General features: G+C 39.5%; 1 protein-coding gene across 1 annotated transcript in view; it reads right to left on the bottom strand.

Moving 5' to 3' along the window:
* Positions 1-19904, bottom strand: part of nrxn2a (neurexin 2a) — a 386538-nt gene extending 366634 nt beyond the window's left edge. The window contains 1 exon segment of the mRNA XM_058757921.1: positions 19589-19904. The gene's annotated coding sequence lies outside the window, so the exon portion shown is untranslated.
* Positions 19905-20131: the final 227 nt, after the last annotated feature.

Genomic DNA, 20131 nt, shown 5'->3' with positions numbered 1-20131 from the left:
TGCTAAAGATATGCATCAAAGTTAGGCAACACAAACCCGTTTCATGATTTGAAACAATACCAATGCAGAAATTAACTGTTCAATTAAGACATTTAATTTATTAAGGAAAAATGACTGGAAAAGTGTAAACAATTCAAAAACAAACTGTTTGTCATGTTCTAGTTTAAAACCACAATTAACGGTCTACAACTTTCACTTGGGAGCAAAAATCTGCCTTTAAACTTAAAATAAATTGATTTGAAATTTATCAGTATCGATTGATTTGAAAAATTTTTTTTTTTGCCCATATTGCCCAGCCCTTTTTAGGTATTAAAAAAAAGCAAAGAAAATAAACATGCATGGATGAATTGTTCACAATAAGATCTACAACATGCATTTAGACAAGAGATATGGTGAATTTTCATTTTTATATTGACTTTAACCCTTTAAGCGTTATCTCTTTGATCAAGAGATATCAGAGATAAGGTTGCTATATAATTTTCTGAGCTTCAACCAGAGCTTTTTCAAGCACCATTTAACTGTCCTCCCAGATGTCTCTGTTCTATTACTGAGAGCACTTATTTTTTATTAAATTAAGTGGTATAGATGATTCTACAGTATATTTCAAAAGAAATGCTTACTTTATCTTTCATGTTGTACATTATCATGATGCTTTCAGCACACAAAATGTTTGTTTTATTATAGCATGTTTTAATTTTCTTTCTTTTTGCAACCTTAACATAAACCATCAGCTCATCAAATGTATAAATTGTTATTGTAAAAGAGCAGCATTAAGATTTTTTTAAGAATTCTATCATGTTCCACAGAAAAAAAAAAACAATGGCATGTGGGTTTAGAAAGGCATAAGTAAATAACGCGACTGAGTTTTCATTTTTGGATGAACTATTCTTATAATCTTGCTTGCTTACAACCCATAACCCCTGAGGATTAATCAGAGCTCTCAATTACCAAAAAATCTGTCATCACATCAGCTCAGATGAAATCCACAGGCAGAGAGAGAAAATGATTGCTGGAGAGGTGACAACAGCATGTATTAATGCAAAGTAAACCCAGTGTTTAAGGGGGAGATGAGTAAACAATCCCATTTCCATGACAAAGGGGTGAAGCAGATGTGACTCACGCACGAGGCGCCATTCCAGACGAAGGCTCGCTCATCAAGCGCTCAATCTCTCACGTCTACCGCGTACCCTGCGAGGAATTCGGGGTTCTTTTCGCAAAGAGCCCGTTCTGCAGTAAAAATGAGCTCCCTGATGACTTGATGGTGTCATAAATTAATAGAATAGCACAGACTTTGACTGAGACACTGCTGTTTCACCAGTCGACAGGAAACTACACAACAAATAAACCAGAGAGAAGAGAGGAGAGAAGTGCTGAGGATGGAGCTCTCATTTTTTTAAGCAGATGTTCTCCTAAAACTAAAAAAAACTATTAGCAAATGAGACAACTGTTGACATACAAAGAAGAGCTATGAAATAAATGTGGATGGCATATCTCAGATCATTTGGTCTAGATTACAGCCAGAGCCATATCACCCTGCAGCCCAAGACTGGTTGCCCACTAAAGCTAAGCAGGGTTGAGCCTGGTCAGTACCTGGATGGTACCAGTACCAGTACCAGCAAGCTAGGTTGCTGTTGGAAGAGGTGTTAGTGAGACCAGCAGGGGGTGCTCACCCTGTGGTCTATGTGGGTCCTAATGCCCCAGTACAGTGACGGGGACACTATACTGGAAAAAAGCACTGTCTTTCGGATGAGACGTTAAACCGAGGTCCTGACTCTCTGTGGTCATTAAAAATCCCATGGCACTTCACGTAAAGAGTAGGGGTGTAACCCCGGTGTCCTGGCCAGATGTCAGGATATCAGGAGTAGGGGTGTAACCCCGGTGTCCTCGTCCATTCCCTCTACTGGCCCTTATCAATCATGGCCTCCTAATAATCCCCATCCACTGAATTGGCTCTATGACTCTCTCTCCTCTCCACCTGTAGCTGGTGTGTGGTGAGCGCACTGGCGCCGTTGTCCTGTGGCTGCCATCGCATCATCCAAGTGGATGCTGTACACTGGTGGTGGTTGAGGAGAGACCCCCCCCCCACCCCACATGATTGTAAAGCGCTTTGGGTATACAGCAATACACAATAAAGCGCTATATAAATGCATCATTCATTCATAGATGAATAACGTTTCAGCTGACTTCTGACTAATCAAGAAGAATGTCTCCAATTGCTTCCTGCTTCTTATGTATGGAAACAATTGAGATATTAATGAGGATGTATTTTTGATTTCCTGCAGGTTAAAAAGGGGAAAAACAAGACATAGAAGAGAAATAAGACCAGGGTTATTATAGATAACTAAAACTAAAACCATAAAAAACACTTCCGTTACATACCAAGAATGAATACATATATACAGGTGCTGGTCATATAATTAGAATATCATCAAAAAGTTGATTTATTTCACTAATTCCATTCAAAAAGTGAAACTTGTATATTATATTCATTCATTACACACAGACTGATATATTTCAAATGTTTATTTCTTTTAATTTTGATGATTAGAGCTTACAGCTCATGAAAGTCAAAAATCAGTATCTCAAAATATTAGAATATTTACATTTGAGTTTGAATAAATGACCATCCCTACAGTATAAATTCGGGGTATCTCTTGTTCTTTGAAACCACAATAATGGAGAAGACTGCTGACTTGGCAATGATCCAGAAGACGAACATTGACACCCTCCACAAAGAGGGTACGTCACAGAAGGTCATTACTGAAAGGTGTGGCTGTTTACAGAGTGCTGTATCAAAGCATATTAAATGCAAAGTTGACTGGAAGGAAGAATTTGGGTAGGAAAAGGTGCACAAGCAACAGGGATGACCGCAAGCTTGAGAATACAGTCAAGCAAAGCCGATTCAAACACTTGGGAGAGCTTCACAAGGAGAGAACTGAAGCTGGAGTCAGTGCATCAAGAGTCACCACGCTCGGACGTCTTCAGGAAAAGGGCTACCAAGCCACTTCTGAACCAGAGACAACGTCAGAAGCATCTTAACTGGGCTGTGGAGAAAAAGAACTGGACTGTTGCTCAGTGGTCCAAAGTCCTCTTTTCAGATGAAAGTAAATTTTACATTTCATTTGGAAATCAAGGTCCCAGAGTCTGAAGGAAGAGTGGAGAGGCACAGAATCCATGTTGCTTGAAGTCCAGTGTGAAGTTTCCACAGTCAGTGATGATTTGGGCTGCCATGTCATCTGCTGGTGTTGGTCCACTGTGTTTTCTGATGTCCACAGTCAACGCAGCCATCTACCAGGAAATTTTAGAGCACTTCATGCTTCCTTCTGTTGACAAGCTTTATGGAGATGCTGATTTCATTTTCCAGCAGGACTTGGCACCTGCCCACACTGCCAAAGGTACCAAAAGATGGTTCAATGACCATAGGGTTACTGTGCTTGATTTTTCCAGCAAACTCGCCTGACCTGAACCCCATAAAGAATCTATGGGGTATTGCCAAGAGGAAGATGAGAGACACCAGACCCAACAATGCAGATGAGCTGAAGGCCGCTATCAAAGCAACCTGGGCTCTCATAACACCTGAGCAGTGCCACAGACTGATCAACTCCATGCCACGCCGCATTGCTGCAGTAATTCAGTCAAAAGGAGCCCCAACTAAGTATTGAGTGCTGTACATGCTCATACTTTTCATTTTCATACTTTTCAGTTGGCCAAGATTTAGAAAAATTCTTTCTTTGTATTGGTCTTAAGTAATATTCTAATATTTTGAGATACTGATTTTTGACTTTCATGAGCTGTAAGCTCTAATCATCAAAATTAAAAGAAATAAACATTTGAAATATATCAGTCTGTGTGTAATGAATGAATATAATATACAAGTTTTACTTTTTGAATGGAATTAGTGAAATAAATCAACTTTTTGATGATATTCTAATTATATGACCAGCACCTGTATAAATCAAATCAAATATTTTAAAAACTTATTATCAGCATTATTTCTCATTTTCATTTACTTTAACTTGATTTACTAAAATAACTAAAACTACAAAAAAAAAACACTTAAACTAAAAACAATTTCAAAATACACAATAAAATCACTAAAAATGTTAAATTAAAATTAAAACAAAATATAAAAATAAATTCTAAATTATTTTAGGATCTCTTAACTAGTTGCTTATTTATTAGTAGTAATTAAGCACTAAACGTAAATACCCAATACCTAAACTTAACAACTACCTTACTAACTATTAATAAACAGCAAATTAGGAATTACTTCATTAAAGTAATGTAACTGATCACATTAGACTATTTTTTTATCGCTTTTCTAAATTTCTCATGTTTTCAACTGTTAAACATTTTTAAACATTTAAAGCATTTAAAGTTATATTAAGATCATTCTAAAGTTAAATAGAGATTTAAAATCATAACAAGATATAGTTTAATAGCTATGCTGTTTTTGAAATAAAATCTTTGCAGCTATGACAGGAAACACTGATATCTAACAATGCTTTGGAAAAAAAAAAAAAAGTAAAAAAGTAAGCATATACACAAACTCAAATAGGAAATTAAACAGTTATCGAATATGCATGTGTCCTATTCTGCGTCCTAAACCCCTGAAACATTGGTATCTCATATTTTAAGACAGTCAATGCAATTTGGGAAAGAAATCAAAATCTGTATGTGTGTGAGAAAATTGTAAATGGATGTAAAAGGATGTAAACCCCTTTTTAATCATTAACATTTTTATAAGTAACTGTAATTTAATTACACATTTTTTCTCAGTAACAGGCTGTTCTTCCGTAACAGATTACAGTGACATTTATTTTGTAATTAAATTACAATTTTAAATTCCGTTACATGTAACTACTTACACCCCAACCCCAGATGAGAAGAGACAAAGAAATGAGGAAAGGGATGAAAAGAGACCTAAAATAGACAAAGAGAGAAGGAAGAGAAGGGAGGAGGTTGGAGGAGGAGATGAGAAGCAGTTAGTTAGTCACAAGACCCCAGTGAGCTGAAGGTTTCTCCTGCTGTTTTTTTTCCAGAGCGCAGCCAAGAGACTCTCAAACTCGGCTGAAGTGTCTGCTGGAGCTCACTGCAAGGGAGAGGAGGAATCATGAATCAGCCTGTCAGTCAGTGGAATAAAAGGAAAATCAAGTGATAGGGAAAAGAGGGGATGAAGAAGTGTGTGCAGGTGCCCGGCGGCGGAGCTCCAGGCCTGCTGAATTAGTTTAATTAGGTATGTGCTCCTGGCTGTCCTTTTTCAGCTCTGCTGCACATGTATTCCCTCTGCAGACTCCACGCCTTCAATCCCCTAATTTTTCTCCCTCTCCGGGCCGTCCTCTCCATCTCCTCCCTCCTCTAATCTAATCAGAATTCCTCTTCACTCTCCATTCCTCTCACAATAGCTCCATCATGGGCCAAATGGGGATTGTAGGGGGAAAACATTGCAGAGCATGTTCGATTATATCCGGCTGGTTAACTAGTAAATATGTCTGGGAGAACACAATCAATTTGCCGTTGTCAATGTCTGGCAGAGCGGCTTGATGGTATACAACGTAAAGACAGCACAATCGTTCATTAGCTTTACTGTACCAAATCATTTTATAGCCAGCTGGACAGTGTGAACTCAACAAATCAGTGAACCATAAAGTGTAATGGGTCATCATAAGGATGAAGTGACTGTGGGTTCTTAAACTCAAACATGAGACCAAAAAGCTATAGAGTGTGAATGGCCTACTTTTATGTAGTTCACTCCGAATATTAATCAGTGGTAGGAAAAAGCGTCTTCAAAATAAAAAAAAAGACCAACATCATCTTTAAGCATGAACATATTATCACCTACAGCAACACATCCAACTTTCAGCGGACTGAAAATAGGTTTTGCATCTAATTACTTTACCTTTCATGGAGGTCTATCATTAAATGTGTTCGCATTTTGACCTATAATATATACTGCCGTCCAAAGGCAAAGCGCAGTAACTACACATCTGGTCAAAATTGAGTTAAAGGGATAGTTCACCCAAAAATGAAAATTTGATGTTTATCTGCTTACCCCCAGGGCATCCAAGATGTAGGTGACTTTGTTTCTTCAGTAGAACACAAATTAAGATTTTTAACTCAAACCGTTGCAGTCTGTCAGTCCTATAATGCAAGTCAATGGGCACACAATCTTTGAGAGTAAAAAAAACATGCACAGACAAATCCAAATTAAACCCTGCGGCTCGTGACGATACATTAATGTCCTAAGAAACAAAACGATCGGTTTGTGCGAGAATCTGAACAGTATTTTTATAATTTTCTTACCTCTAATACACCACTATGTCCAACTGCCCTGAGCACGTGCACGGCATCCGGTGCGTGACGTCTGTATGTGCTCTGGCGTAGTTTACGCAAGCGCCGGAAGCGATCTGTCGCGCGTATACGTCACTCATTGTTTACACAGTGCACAGAGATTGTGGAAGTGTTCCCTGCCACTGTGAAGATCTAAAGATATTTAGAAGTACAGGTCATCACAATCACAACGACAGATCGCTTCCAGCGCTTGCGTAAACTACGCCAGAGGACATACAGACGTCACGCACCGGATGCCGTGCACGCGCTCAGGGCAGTTGGACATAGTGGTGTATTAGAGGTAAAAAGTGATAAAAATACTGTTCAGTTTCTCGCACAAACCGATCGTTTCGTTGTCACGAGCCACAAGGTTTAATTTGAATTTGTCCGTGCATGTTTTTTTTACTCTCAAAGATTGTGTGCCCATTGACTTGCATTATAGGACTGACAGACTGCAACGGTTTGAGTTAAAAATGTTCATTTGTGTTTTACTGAAGAAACAAAGTCAACTACATCTTGGATGCCCTGGGGGTAAGCAGATAAACATAAAATTTTCATTTTTGGGTGAACTATCCCTTTAAGTCCTAAATGGGCTTTGTGACATCTGATCTGTCTTGTGACAAAGTCTCCTGGTTCAATTTTGTCCCGTTTCAGAGAAACAAGAGTGTCAAAATTGCAGTAACTACAAAATCCAAGCTAATACCAAGGCAAACCGCAGTAAGTGAAGTTATTGCGTTCTGGCTTTGTTTTCCCGTTTGACACCACAGATACTACGCGGTCTGCCTTAGTATCCCGCGGTCAAATGATGATTGCACTCGCGTTAAAACGCAAATATCCAAAGACGGGTAGGGAAGATAGCAAAATATTAACTCCTAGCAAAGCAAATTACAGTTTTATAATCAGTTAACATCAACTAGCCAGCCGCTAGCAAATTAAACCGCCTACCTGCGCTGTTCCATATCCACTCTGACAACATAATGATAATCTGATTTATAATCGCGTTGGTGTTTGTTGATTCGGACATCTCTCCACGTTTCAGGCAGCTTATCCAATTGTAGAAACTAATCCAATTGTAGGGGTTATTCCTTTAAAAGTTAGCTGGCTCTGGTAAAGTTATATAGGCTAATTCATCAAAGAACCGTTCTGGATGAAAGTTATACGGAATGCAGTTTGTCCCCTATTCATAAGCATACACCATATGATATTACTACCAGACCATGCAAATAAAAAATTCTTAAATAATAAGTAATCAATCGTTTTGCACAAATCACCGTTTCATTTGTTAACATAGCCGTTCGAGGAAGGCTTTATGACCAAGCGGAATCCTCTGCCGCCTGGTCATAAAGCAATTCCCTCGTTTTGATTTCGGCAAATCAGTTTGGGTTAATGCAAACAACGTGATTATCATGAGAACAACATCCAGCTAGTCAATAAAATATGCAATCTACCTGAGGGATGACTTCTTTCACTATTTCACAGGCCAGTGGTTTGTGTGTAATGTGTGTGACATTTTTTTGTATGACATCACAATTCATTTTAGAATAATTGTACATAAATACGTTAAGCAAACAAATTAGATTTTTTTCTGAGAACCTTTTATACACCTTATATACATATACATAACCGTAGACATGGAAATGATGTACAGGATGCGGTACAGTACAAAAATCTTTGAGCATCCCTTATTCTGTCCCTTATTTTCCTATAAAGAATCACAATTATCCCTTATTTTCCTTTTATGGCATCCCTAGTTATATTGTTAGGCAAAACTTAAATTGTGTGAATTTTTAATTACTGTTTTAACTACTTGGTCTGTAATGAATTACTTTTTAAATAATATGAGAAAAACACTCTGTGTGGTTAAAGGAGCATTGCGACAAGACGATCTTGAGGCTTACTACTGAGCAATTTTAACATTCACAACATGCAAACATCAATAAAACTATTAAAGTTATTAAAAACAACATGTAGTAAGAAACACAACAAGAAAGCTGGATGAACACATTTAGTTTGTAGATACTGCACTTTGCTTTAGCAATAGTGTTTTAATTGTGTAAGGTCATCCAAAGGCAGAGTGCAGTATCTGCATTTTGGCGGTAAAAGGTCACATCAGTGGTCATGTTTTTTATCTATAAAAAAATGTCATCCTAAGAAGGCTTTAAATGAATGCATTGCCACTAATGTACCCACAACATGTTTGACTGGCTGATGTAAAAACTTTAAAGGCATTTTTCTCAGTTTCAGTGTTTGCGTAGTTACTGCACTTTGCCTTTGCAGGGCAGTATAGTCCACAGAGAGTGTTTGCTCGTCAACTCCACCACTTAAAATGCTCACATTACCTGTATCTGCGAAGAAATATCTCAGTCCCCTTTAAGCAGTGTAAATGGTTCACTCATAGCTAATCGCAGCAATCTGTGATTGAACCACTTAAAAGGATTAAACTGAGGAATGAAAAGGTTTTCTCTCTACAGAATACAAAATGAATAAAGCATAAATGGGAAATAAATAAAATAAAGGTATAAATAAGTTATAAAACAAAAAACAAAAAAACAAACGGATTCAGATACACATTTCATGTAGGATAGATATTAATGACAACAATACATCAAACTAAGTCAGAGCCATTGCCTTCGCTCCGACAGGCCGAGTCCGACATATAGTTCAATAGCACTTATCCCAGTTTGCGGTCCTTTCCTGATTCCAGTTCTCCTCTCTTTTATCTCTCTCCTATCTCCTTACAGTCTATCATGACTCTTATATTAAACTTTTATTTGAAATGATATCAAACAAAATATCAGTTGCACTTGCAAACAAATAGTACTGCTAGACTTTTTCTCAAAACTAGCTTTTACTTTAATTTTCTTTTTTGCAATTTACTTGGGAATCAGTTGGTTACATAAAGTCAGATCCCCTCAGGTCCACACAAAGAAGGTCTGTAAAATACTCAGAGAAAGCCAACCATTAACGTCGCCATTCACATATCTAACCGTTCACAGATTATAATTATGATGATTAAACTTATATTATTACTTGAATTTTCTTTTTAGTTCTGAATGTGTCTGGGAGGTACGCCAGAAAAAGCTTTACCTCTGCAAGTTCAACTGTGCATTTCAGCAGCACAAAGATGAAAATGTGTGTGCTTGTGTAAACAAGGAAACAAGAGAGGTGTGGAAATGGTAGAGAAAGCGTGTGTGTAGGTTACAGATTTCAGAGTATTTCAGAGTGAGTGAAAACTTTGTATGCATGAGTGTGTTGTAACAATGTGTGTTACCAAGTATGACTCTCCTGGAAGTATTCTTGAATGTATTTATATGAGTATATGGCGAGATGAGTGGCAGTTTGAGTGCCAAAATGGTGAAACAAAATGGATAAATGCATATAGTGATTCAAAACAAAATCATATTCCTTCATTCCGGCTTTCAGAAAGAGATGAACCATCATAAATAAAACCAATTTAGAGTGGACCAAGATGACCCAGTATCCATCATCGTCACCAGCATGCATACTTTCCCATATATTTGAAACAACAAAATGCTTTTTATAAGATTATATTAAAGAAAAAAAAAAACATATCCCTCATTCATCCATCACTCTCCATTAGTAAAGTTAAATGCCTTGTGCCAATCTGCCCGAACTGATAAAGATAAAACTAACTTCACCGCATATCTGCCTGCAACGTACATCAAACCATCAGAAAAAAGCCCAACCCCAGCAGAAAGAGCATCACTCTGCAGAGAGATTTTTTTCCAACATGGCATAAATGGCCTTGTAGGCTTTGACTGACTGTCTCTGAGCCTCAGTAGAACGTCACATACTCCATCGGCTTCAAAATCAACAGCCACTGCAGGGAAAAAAGCAGTATGCGAGCAGCTATTACAGTGAGGTGCCACAGGGCACACTACTGAGCCCGCCGCTGTTCTGAACCGCACCGCAAGAACACAAAACAGCTTTGACCCTTCTTAATCTCTGCCTTTCTCTTTAGTTTTGTTCTGACCCGTGGGAATTTTGAGATGGCTGGGACGCATTCAGGTAGAGTTAATCAGATCTATAAGAACAGTGTCATCACTCAGATGAGTGGGCCCTGTCAGCCGCCAGTAGCCTCCGGGGACACTATCCCATAACTTACCAAAATCACTCTAAAGTTTGCAGCAACAGTGCGGGGATTACTCGTTAGCTACTTATGTAAACTCGCGGCCTCTATGCAGCAGTGAGGGACAAAGGAGCGAGGTGGCACACAGTGTGGAGCTGTGCACGTTGCAGAACGAGCCTGCGGCAGAGAATTGCAGCTGTCAAGAGGAGCTCTACCATGCATCCGTGACTGATTACCGAGGGGCCGCTACGTCACACGTTCATGCGATGCAGGCCTCCGCAAGATGTGCAGCCGAACTGTTGGGAAACGACAAATTTGTCCTTTTTTCGTCTTGTTTGAGTCACTGTGAACTGCAGTTAAGCCTGAGGCCCAATGTGTTTTGGGCTCTCCTGCTGAGATTTTAATTTGTTTAGCTAAAATGCTAAATCACAACTTGCGTGCTTTAGGTTACTAATTAATAATAGGGAACTTCTGCTGCATTGGGAATGAATTTTTACACTCCTCTAGAGAATAAAATATCCGTCTGCACAGCTAATAAACAGAATATGTCTCGTAGTGTCTCCTTCAGTTTAATTAGGTCACTTTTTGTCATATGGCTGAATGAATCGTGCCATTTCAGCAGTGGACACAGAACTAATACGATCAGGGCTTTTGCTAATTGGAGCACTGAAAGTCACATGGCCGTGGACTGGAAGCATGCACGCTGACAAATCACTGGCAATCATGCTAACAAAGGGAAGCCATTTTGCATATATCATCATCAGATTTAACACAACAAAGAAGATGGATGCGGGACTGGCGCCGGCAGTGTGGCATTTATCGAGGAGCACGACATACAACAACCCATGCTACATGATTAGATTGGGCTGCAAATTATCAGAAACGAGTAGAAGGGGTGGAGGTGATGGCAGTGTGCTTAGGCCACCATAATTTGCAGCTCACACCAGGCAGAAGGCGACTAGAAACCACCTCCGGATTTGTGCGGAACTCTCCCCCAGGGCTCGGCCATGCTAGCACAGCGGCAATGAGGACAAATGAGTGTGTTGAGGTGCTGACATCAGACTGGCGTGGGGACGAGGGAGCCATGTGACGGCTTGCCGAAGTGTGGCCTGGAGACGGGCCAGTCATCGCTGGCACAGCGGAGGGCCGCTGCTCCTCTCCGCCTCTGCGCCATGACGGATGGGCGGGCAGACAGCTGTTTAACATCACAAGATTTACAGCCCTCCCGTAGCAGCCGTCAGTCCAACACCTATCAGCCTGAAGTAAATCTCCTGTCTCCTGCCTCTCAGAGAGGAGCGTGAACTGAGGAGCCACTCGAGCAATCGGCTGTTAATCACCTGACCTCTATTGTTCTGCCATAACCAAGGCTAGGCCAACCCCTATCGCTCTCCTCCTTCTCCTCTTTCACTTTCACTCACTTCTCTCCCCTCCCTTCTCTGCCCTCTTCTGCCTAAGGATGTGTAAAGCTACATATTTTCAAAAATCGACTGGTTGGAGGGTTGCCTGAATGACTAGTTGACTAATCAATGTTAAGGAAGCCCTGTATAATTAGGCTTTTTGGGATTCTCCAGACACGAGTTGAACATTTCTTATGAGGCATTAACATAAGACACATCCTTGAATTCAAACATGCTGGGGTTTCCAGGCACATCCTAAAAAACTTGTGCTGGGATACTTTAAGTCAGCATGAAATGGAAATTAACCCTATATTCTAAATGCATGTTACTTATCTGATTTTGAATGATATATACATGCATGCGTTTAATTTTTCACCACTGAGCTGGGCTCGTACATTTTAATCAAAATGTCATAACTTGATCTTCTGGTAAAACGACAGACTTCTTTCTGGTGATGTATGCCACTCTTTAATCATTAAGTCTTAAACCCCATACCTTTGTTACAATCACCTGCAAGCTCACATTCACATCTGCCTCCAACCAAACAACCAATGATAGATTGAACCAAGTTCTCACCCTTTTTCAATAATCCATTTCACACAAATGTACATAATAATACAGAAGGAAAGAACTGTCACTACTTCAGTTTCATCGCAACTTCAAAAAACTGTGCAAGACTTGACACAATGACCAAAGAGCTGCATGGTGCTCTAAATAGGATGGATTTAAAGACTCTGTTTCAGAAGTACTGCTGCTAAAAATATCAAATGTCTAGATAAACTAGTCGACCAAGTAAACTAGTGACCCCATTCCTATGCCTGCTTCCCTTTCCTTTTACAATCCCTCTTTTTCCCCTCCATCTCTCCATTGCTTTGTAATCCACGTCCCCTGTGCGCTGCTGGGAGGTCACTGGGCATGAGGAGGTGGATCAGCAGTGGCTGTGAATGCCGCAGTGTAAAGTTACACGCTCCGGAGGCTTGCACAAGCTCGTGCTGGATAACACTTCCGCCCTGATGGAATTGCGGACAAATGCACGCAAATGTTTTTGGTTTTTTTATCAAGAAGGGTAATTTCCATTGAGTTCTTTCATTATTATTACAGCGAGCTAATGCTATTTTCTATCCCCTAACCCTATTTAAATTATATTTGATAATTTAGAAGTAGTGGTTTAATTAGCACGCTGTGCTTTACAGTAGCTGCTACACAATTTGCACTTTAAGACCCTATTTAGAAAGGTCTGTCTTTAAATTCACTCTCTCTAAAACACTAGCAATACATCCTTACACATGCAGACAGACATCTTTGAAAATTTGCAAGACACCATATAACCCCTACTTTGCTGTCTATGTTAAGCTTTCCAATAAAATAAAGATAAAAAGCAGTTTTGCACAAACACCTAAACAAACCCCTCAGTTAAATAAATAAATGTAATTGTTTCATTGCCCTAGAAATGTCCTAGACCTAGACTTATGCTGTTTTTAGGATAATAATTTATTTTAAAACATTGATGTCTGGGGATATTTTTTTCAAAAACAAGATATTTTTGCAGTCGCCATGGCATGATTCCACAAAGAGCAGACGTTTTCATTGTGTGCGTACAGTGACTTTGGAATAATGGAGGACGTTCTGACACAAACCAGGCCTTAACATCAAAAATACACAGAATATGCAAAACTATGGAAAACTACGGAAACCTGACCCGGTTAAAGCCATCTGCTATGCAACTATGCAAATGCAGCGTAAACAGAGCACGACTATGGTGGAGCGGGCAAATAAATTGCAGGGCAGGTCATGTGACCTTGCACTTCGTTTATGAGACAACAGGAATGCTAGGTCGCACATAGAGTGAAGCATTTACTCTGCTCGCATCTGCCCACCCCTCCTCCTACTCGCACTGGCATCTGGCACCTTCTCCTACTCTGTAATGCCAGGTAATTACCTACCCTATCTGTTGCTGCTTACCCATTCTACCTACTCTCAAAACATTCAGGAAAAGCAGTGGGCTCCTTTAATTATCTGCTTTCTGCATCACTCTGGAACGCGTCCAAGTCTATCCCCCTGGACCGCCTCAAAATAAATCAGGGATTCATACCAAAACCAGCCACGCTTGTGTCCATAGCGCAGCATTATAGTATGTGTCGTGGACTACGCTGCTTATGTTGAGTACTGCGGTTCAGGCAACACAATGTAATCTGCGGCTCCAAAGGCTGCCTGGGCAACTAGCGAGTCTGACCTGGACCTCTTCTAATGATAAGTGCCTAAGCGGCCTTAATCACTGGTTTCACACCATTGCGAACGTGCACAGTGTTTGAATGCTTCTCAATGACCTGAGGTCCATTAACAATTCATTTGGGTTAGCAAGTAAAGTTCATTCGATGCCAATGAGTGAAATGGAAAGGAGGGTACAAAATAAAAAAAATCACTTCCCTTGGAGGTGGAAACAGACACGAGGATCTCGGCGGTGACCTTTTTCCCAACTTATCATCATCCGGAGAAGCGATCCCTAGTGTTTTTTCCTCTTGCTTTGGCTGGCATGGGGACTGAGTCACACGTCAGCCTGGATTAAAAGCTGCCCGGTACTCCAGGGTGTGTGTAGCCTTAAGAGAGACCGTGTGTTTGCGTGTGTGAGACGAACTGTGCATGCGTGACCTTGGACCTTGATAGAGCGAGCATGACGTGTGAACACTGTGTGGCCGTGTGCGTGTATATGTGCGCGTCTAACCACTGCCATGCTGTTCCGGCACCTATACCCATTCTCTGCACTCTCTTTGGTATTCCAATTTGCTTCAGCCTAAAAAAAAAAAAAAAAAGTACATACGCTGTGTCTGAACAAAGTCTGGGCTGATTTCTAGACCCCCTAGTGACTTTAGAGACACAACCAATTAGCTATGAGCTCACACAGACACAGTCATGTGACTCAGCTCAGCACAAGAGCCATTTCTTGATGCCATTCCTACATCATCGACACTGCAGAACACAGGACAAATATGTGAGCTCCACCAGACAGAGGGGCAGCTCCTTCGGAGTGCTAGGCATGCAGCCTTCTTCCCAGACATCAGTGAAATGTTCTGAAGCCGTGGATGTATGGCCTCCCTTAGGGTGGATCATTCCTTCACCCTCCACAGCATCAATAGACGGCCGTCCGCACTGAAAGGGAGACTGTACATGTATTGCACATCAAGGATCTGTCCATGCAAGAAGTACTGAAAAGCGAGACAGCCAAATAGCAGGAGTCTGGCGAGTGAGTCAGAAAGCAAACGGAAACAAGGCCTGACTCTGTAGCTCTTTTTAGTATGTGTTCCTGTGACTGCGATGGGATGGGATGGATCTGTGTCACATGTTATCAAGAAGTAATGATAGCCTGCAGCTACATTATAAAGATTAAAAGAAAGACTTTCGATGTAGCCAATATGCTAAGGAGATGTCATAGAAGTGTATAATTATGTAAAAAAAAAAAAAAAAAAAACCTTGTCGAGGTTAAGGTTAGACAGATACACAGACATTACAATTCTGCAAGATATTGTGCTTCATGTTATAAGAGATAACCAAATCTGGCTAAAATGGCTATTATAAAAATGGCACATTATGTAATAAATAAATACACTTAACACTTAAACACTTAAATAACACTTAAAATGCTAAAAAGCAAATTTAGGCATGACCACATTAAATACAGCGCTAAAAATGGACATTCATTTTAAGAAAAGATTACATTTTCTCAAAATATTTCACTAAAGACAGCCTTATTAAATTGGTAGTGTTTTTGAAGACAGCTAATTAAAGAAATTAAAATTTAAAGCAATATAAAAACGGGTTAAGTGCATTCGCAATTTAATTACCATGTTACTACTATTGGACATATAGGCCTATCAGCCAATACTGATAAATTAAAAAAAAATAAATAAATAAATAAATAAATACATACATACAGTAAATACATATATACATAAATACATGCATAAAGCAAGATAACTGGTATGGTACTAACATTTTGTGCATCCCTACTTTCAAAGATATTGTAATTGTTATTAATAATAACAAAATAATCGTTTAATTAAAATTATATCATTTAATTTAATAAAAAATTAAATCAATATATAAATAGGGGTTAAGTGTATTCACAATTTAATTACAACGTGTGTGTATATATATATATATATATATATATATATATATATATACACATACACACATACATATACACACACACACACACACACACACACACACATATACACATATATATATATATATATATATATATATTTTTTTAAACAAATCAGTATACAATTTAGTTGAATCAGGAAATCATTATCAACACCTAGAACAATTTGTGATTGGTTGCAATAACAAATTGCTGCAAAATAAATATAAGTGCACAATAGATGCGTAGAATGCTGTAATTGATACTTCAAGACAGCCATAACGATAATCTCAATTAAAAATTATGCAGTCATAATGTATCATACTGCAAGCTTTCCTTTTGTTTTGTGCTCATCTCACAATAATAATTAAATAAAAGTATAGATCATGCAGCTAGTAAGCCTAATTCACACCCAGCATGAGCATAACAATGGAAGACATCATGAGGCAATGTTATGATGAACTACTATCATGCTAATTGCAAAATGCTTTAAAAAGTAATTAATTAAGCAGCGCGCAAACAATCTGACAACTTGTCAGTTACCCAACACTGGGTCACTGTGTGAGCTGCATCGGGCAAAATTCAATCCTAACACGGCTAAATGTGGCATTCCCTTCCAAACAGTTCTTCATACACAGACGCCAAAGGACAGCACAGAAGGACGAATAATAATAAAAAACAGCACGCTCTCAAACCAGCCAGTCAACCTTCGTGTGTACAGACAGGGGAGGAAAAAAAAGAAAGGAAGACCACCTGTCCATCAGGAAAGCCACCAGCTTTCCTTCGTCCCCCTCCTTTCTCGGTATCTCTGAGCCCAATGACGGCCAGCGATACTCCTTATCAGCTGGTGAGATGAGATTTAGTTCCAGGCCTAACACTCATGGGAGGCTATTGATAATGCTGGTCCCCCCTTCTGCTCTCCTCTCATTTTCCTGAAGTGGGACCTGCCTCGCCTCACCGAATCCAAACCGCAACCATGACAGCAACTGCAAAACTGATTTCGAATCAGTGTAACGGGGGGACATACCGTGTTCCAGCAATGGATGAATACGATGAGCCATGCAAAACCCAGATGCGCACCCTGGCAGTGGGCATCCCCTTAGTAAAATCCCCTCTTTTTCTCACTGCTACCTGGAAGGAAAGCTAGGTCAAGCTCCTGGTGATGGGCTGTGATGTTGTTTTGACATCCTTGCTGCTGCATAGCTGAATGAATAATCGATGGTGCTTGAAAACAGAAGGCATTTGATTTTCTTTTTTCTTATTATAGCACGATTTTAAAAATGCTCATGAAACTTTCATGGTTTATAGGTACAAAGCTGGAAACGGCACAGAGCGGCTACCATGTTCAAAGCAGTGTTTTTCCATTACTGACCCATATCCCCATGGCTAGGAATCATTTAATGGTCTTCATGCACTGAGCAAAACCATCTGCATCTTTGTGTCCATATTTTTATAGCCTCGTAAATGGCTGCATATAACTGTCGAACTAACCTATTATGCTGACAGACAGCAACTATTATGTGATATTGATCGCTCAAGCCTTTCAATAACGGCAGTTTCGATTTGATCAACCAGAGTTTGTCTAGAGTGTCTCTCAGTCGTAAACTTTAGGAACAGGAGTCTGAATATGGCCTACATTTATCAAGACTCAATTTGACTGAATCACCTAAGCAGTTACTACGCAAGGGACTCATATGCAATTAGTGGTGTTAATCATATACTAATATTAAACAGTGAATTTAATTACATCCATGATGTATTGTCATCCACATCCAGTGCTACTGGATTTTCACACACCAGAGCACAGAAAGATTTATCTGACACCAGCTCACAATCGAGTTATCCTCAGTTCTTCAGCCCTGGCTGCCCTGCCACAGAACAGTTGGTGATAGAGCTAATAGAGGGTTGCAACATGGCAACAGCAGAAAAAGACAACAGATGTTCAAGAGGGCGATACCAAAAGGATTAAAACACAGTGTTTTGGTGGCTTCGTTTTTTAAATGTGCTGGCATCCATTAAAGTTGACCAATGTATAGGAGGCTATAGAATTAGCGCAGGCAAAAAAAATAAAAATTTGATCGTCATATATTCACCCTTATGTTCAAAACCTTTACAGATTTCTTTCAATGTAACACAAAAGGGAAAAAAATTCAAAAAATGATGAAAATGGTTGCAAATAATTAATTACAATAAGGTTCCATTTGTTAACATTAATTAACATGAACTAACAATGGAAATTACTTTTTAAGCATTTATTAATCTATTAATCATTTATTAAAGTTATAGTTTCAATTTTAACATCTACTAATACATTATTAAAATCAAAAATTGTATCTGTTATTATTATTTAATGGACCTGATCTAACATCAGCTAACAAAGAATAGTTGTATTTATATTAAATAAAATCAACAAAAAATAATAAATAGTGTAACAAATGTATTGCTCATTGTTAGTTAATGCATTTACTAATATTAACTACTGGAACCTTACTCTAAAGTGTTACTGTTTTATAAAATAGTCATTATAATATGTGTGTGATTGCTTGTGTTAGGAACAGACCAAAATTTTACCTGAAATCTGTGAAATACCCACCACATAAAGTGCTTTTTTTGGGGATATTTTCGATTAATCTGTTGATCCAGCTCACAAAACTAGCCTGGATCGCGTGTTCACAAATCAGACTGATCTGCTACTCAATTTCAATTCACTGTTGGAGTAGATCATCACTGAAAAACAACTGAAATTTCAATCGGTTCATCAGTGAAGCTCTATTTTATACTCTCTCATACTTTTTTGGTCATTTCAAGCCATTTGTTAAGCTTAATACCTTCAGTCATGATTCGCTGGCATTACTTGGAGAAAAGAGATGCCTTTATACAAAATATGCTTTTCTACAAAAGAAAGAAAATCATTAGGGTTTGGAACAACACAAGAGTAAATAATGACATCATATATTTGAGTTGCCTGGGAACAATTTTAATGTGACTTACACCATAAAAATATTATGTGATGAACTGGACTCCCTGAACTCGTAAATGACGATGCATAAAAGAGCTGAACCTTCTCAAAACATTCGATATGGCCAGAAACACTCTCACAGGCCTGGGCTGTCAATTCAAGTCATCCAAACAATTTATTCCGACCATATGTTTACATGTAACCCGTCCTTCGTGAACTTGTTTGAAGGGTCAGATGGACATACCCTCTGAAAATTCGTTCAACGAAAACAAACATTTTATCAACAACCCATTCGGAGGATAAAACAGCCGCTTATCCAAACAAAAGGCTGTTTTATTCCCACGGCTTTTCCATTTCTCTCCCTCTCTCTCTCTCCCGTGCATCTGAGAGCCGCACATGGCATGACTCGAATGGGGGCAAATCAATACACACAGCGCCCGTTAGTAACGTTACGCTGGCACGCAGGTGTTCAAAACCATCACCAATGAGGAATATATAAAAAGCCACACTTCCGAGGGCGTAACAATAACACAGAACAGACAACAACATCTTCGTTTATGAGTCAACACCATCCGTTTACTTCCCCAGCCCCGCGCATCACCTGCATTTCTGAAAACACATATTCTGATGACAAAAGCATCTGCAGAGACACACAGAAGTGCTCTTACCTGGGTTTGTGGCTGAAAGTGAGCGCGCTTTATCCCCACTTCTCACTGGGAATTGTTCGTTTGTCTTTTGTATAGTCCAGAGACGAGAAATGCGGCGTTTGCCCTCCCCTTTCACTGCCGTACAGTCGACGGCTGTGTGAGCGCGTCAAGCCGCTCCACCTGCATGCAACACCACAGCAGCTCTGCCGCTCTATGCGCGGTCTCCCGGTGGCGGCTATGGGCGCGAAATGAGGGCGCGGTCAGTGGAACACCTCACCAATCATCCCGCGAGCGCTTCGCCTTCCAGCCTCACCGACGTCGATGACTGCGGCACCGCTGTTTCAATGTCACTTACTTTATCATAATCTGGACCACCGACTATGTCCAGTAACTGCGTCGCATGCGTCCCCCTACTGTCCCTTAATCCGTTTAAACCAGGGGTCCCCAACCTTTAAGGTCTGCCGAAACGCTAAAATTTCTTTTTTTCTTATTGCTCAATAAATATTATGACTAATAAAATTAAAGCCTTAGTTTTTGTATCCATTTATTTACTGTTTACATTAT

This window comes from Onychostoma macrolepis, chromosome 21 (assembly GCF_012432095.1).
Source record: "Onychostoma macrolepis isolate SWU-2019 chromosome 21, ASM1243209v1, whole genome shotgun sequence".
Taxonomy (NCBI): domain Eukaryota; kingdom Metazoa; phylum Chordata; class Actinopteri; order Cypriniformes; family Cyprinidae; genus Onychostoma; species Onychostoma macrolepis.
This window is presented reverse-complemented; position numbering and strand designations above follow the sequence as displayed.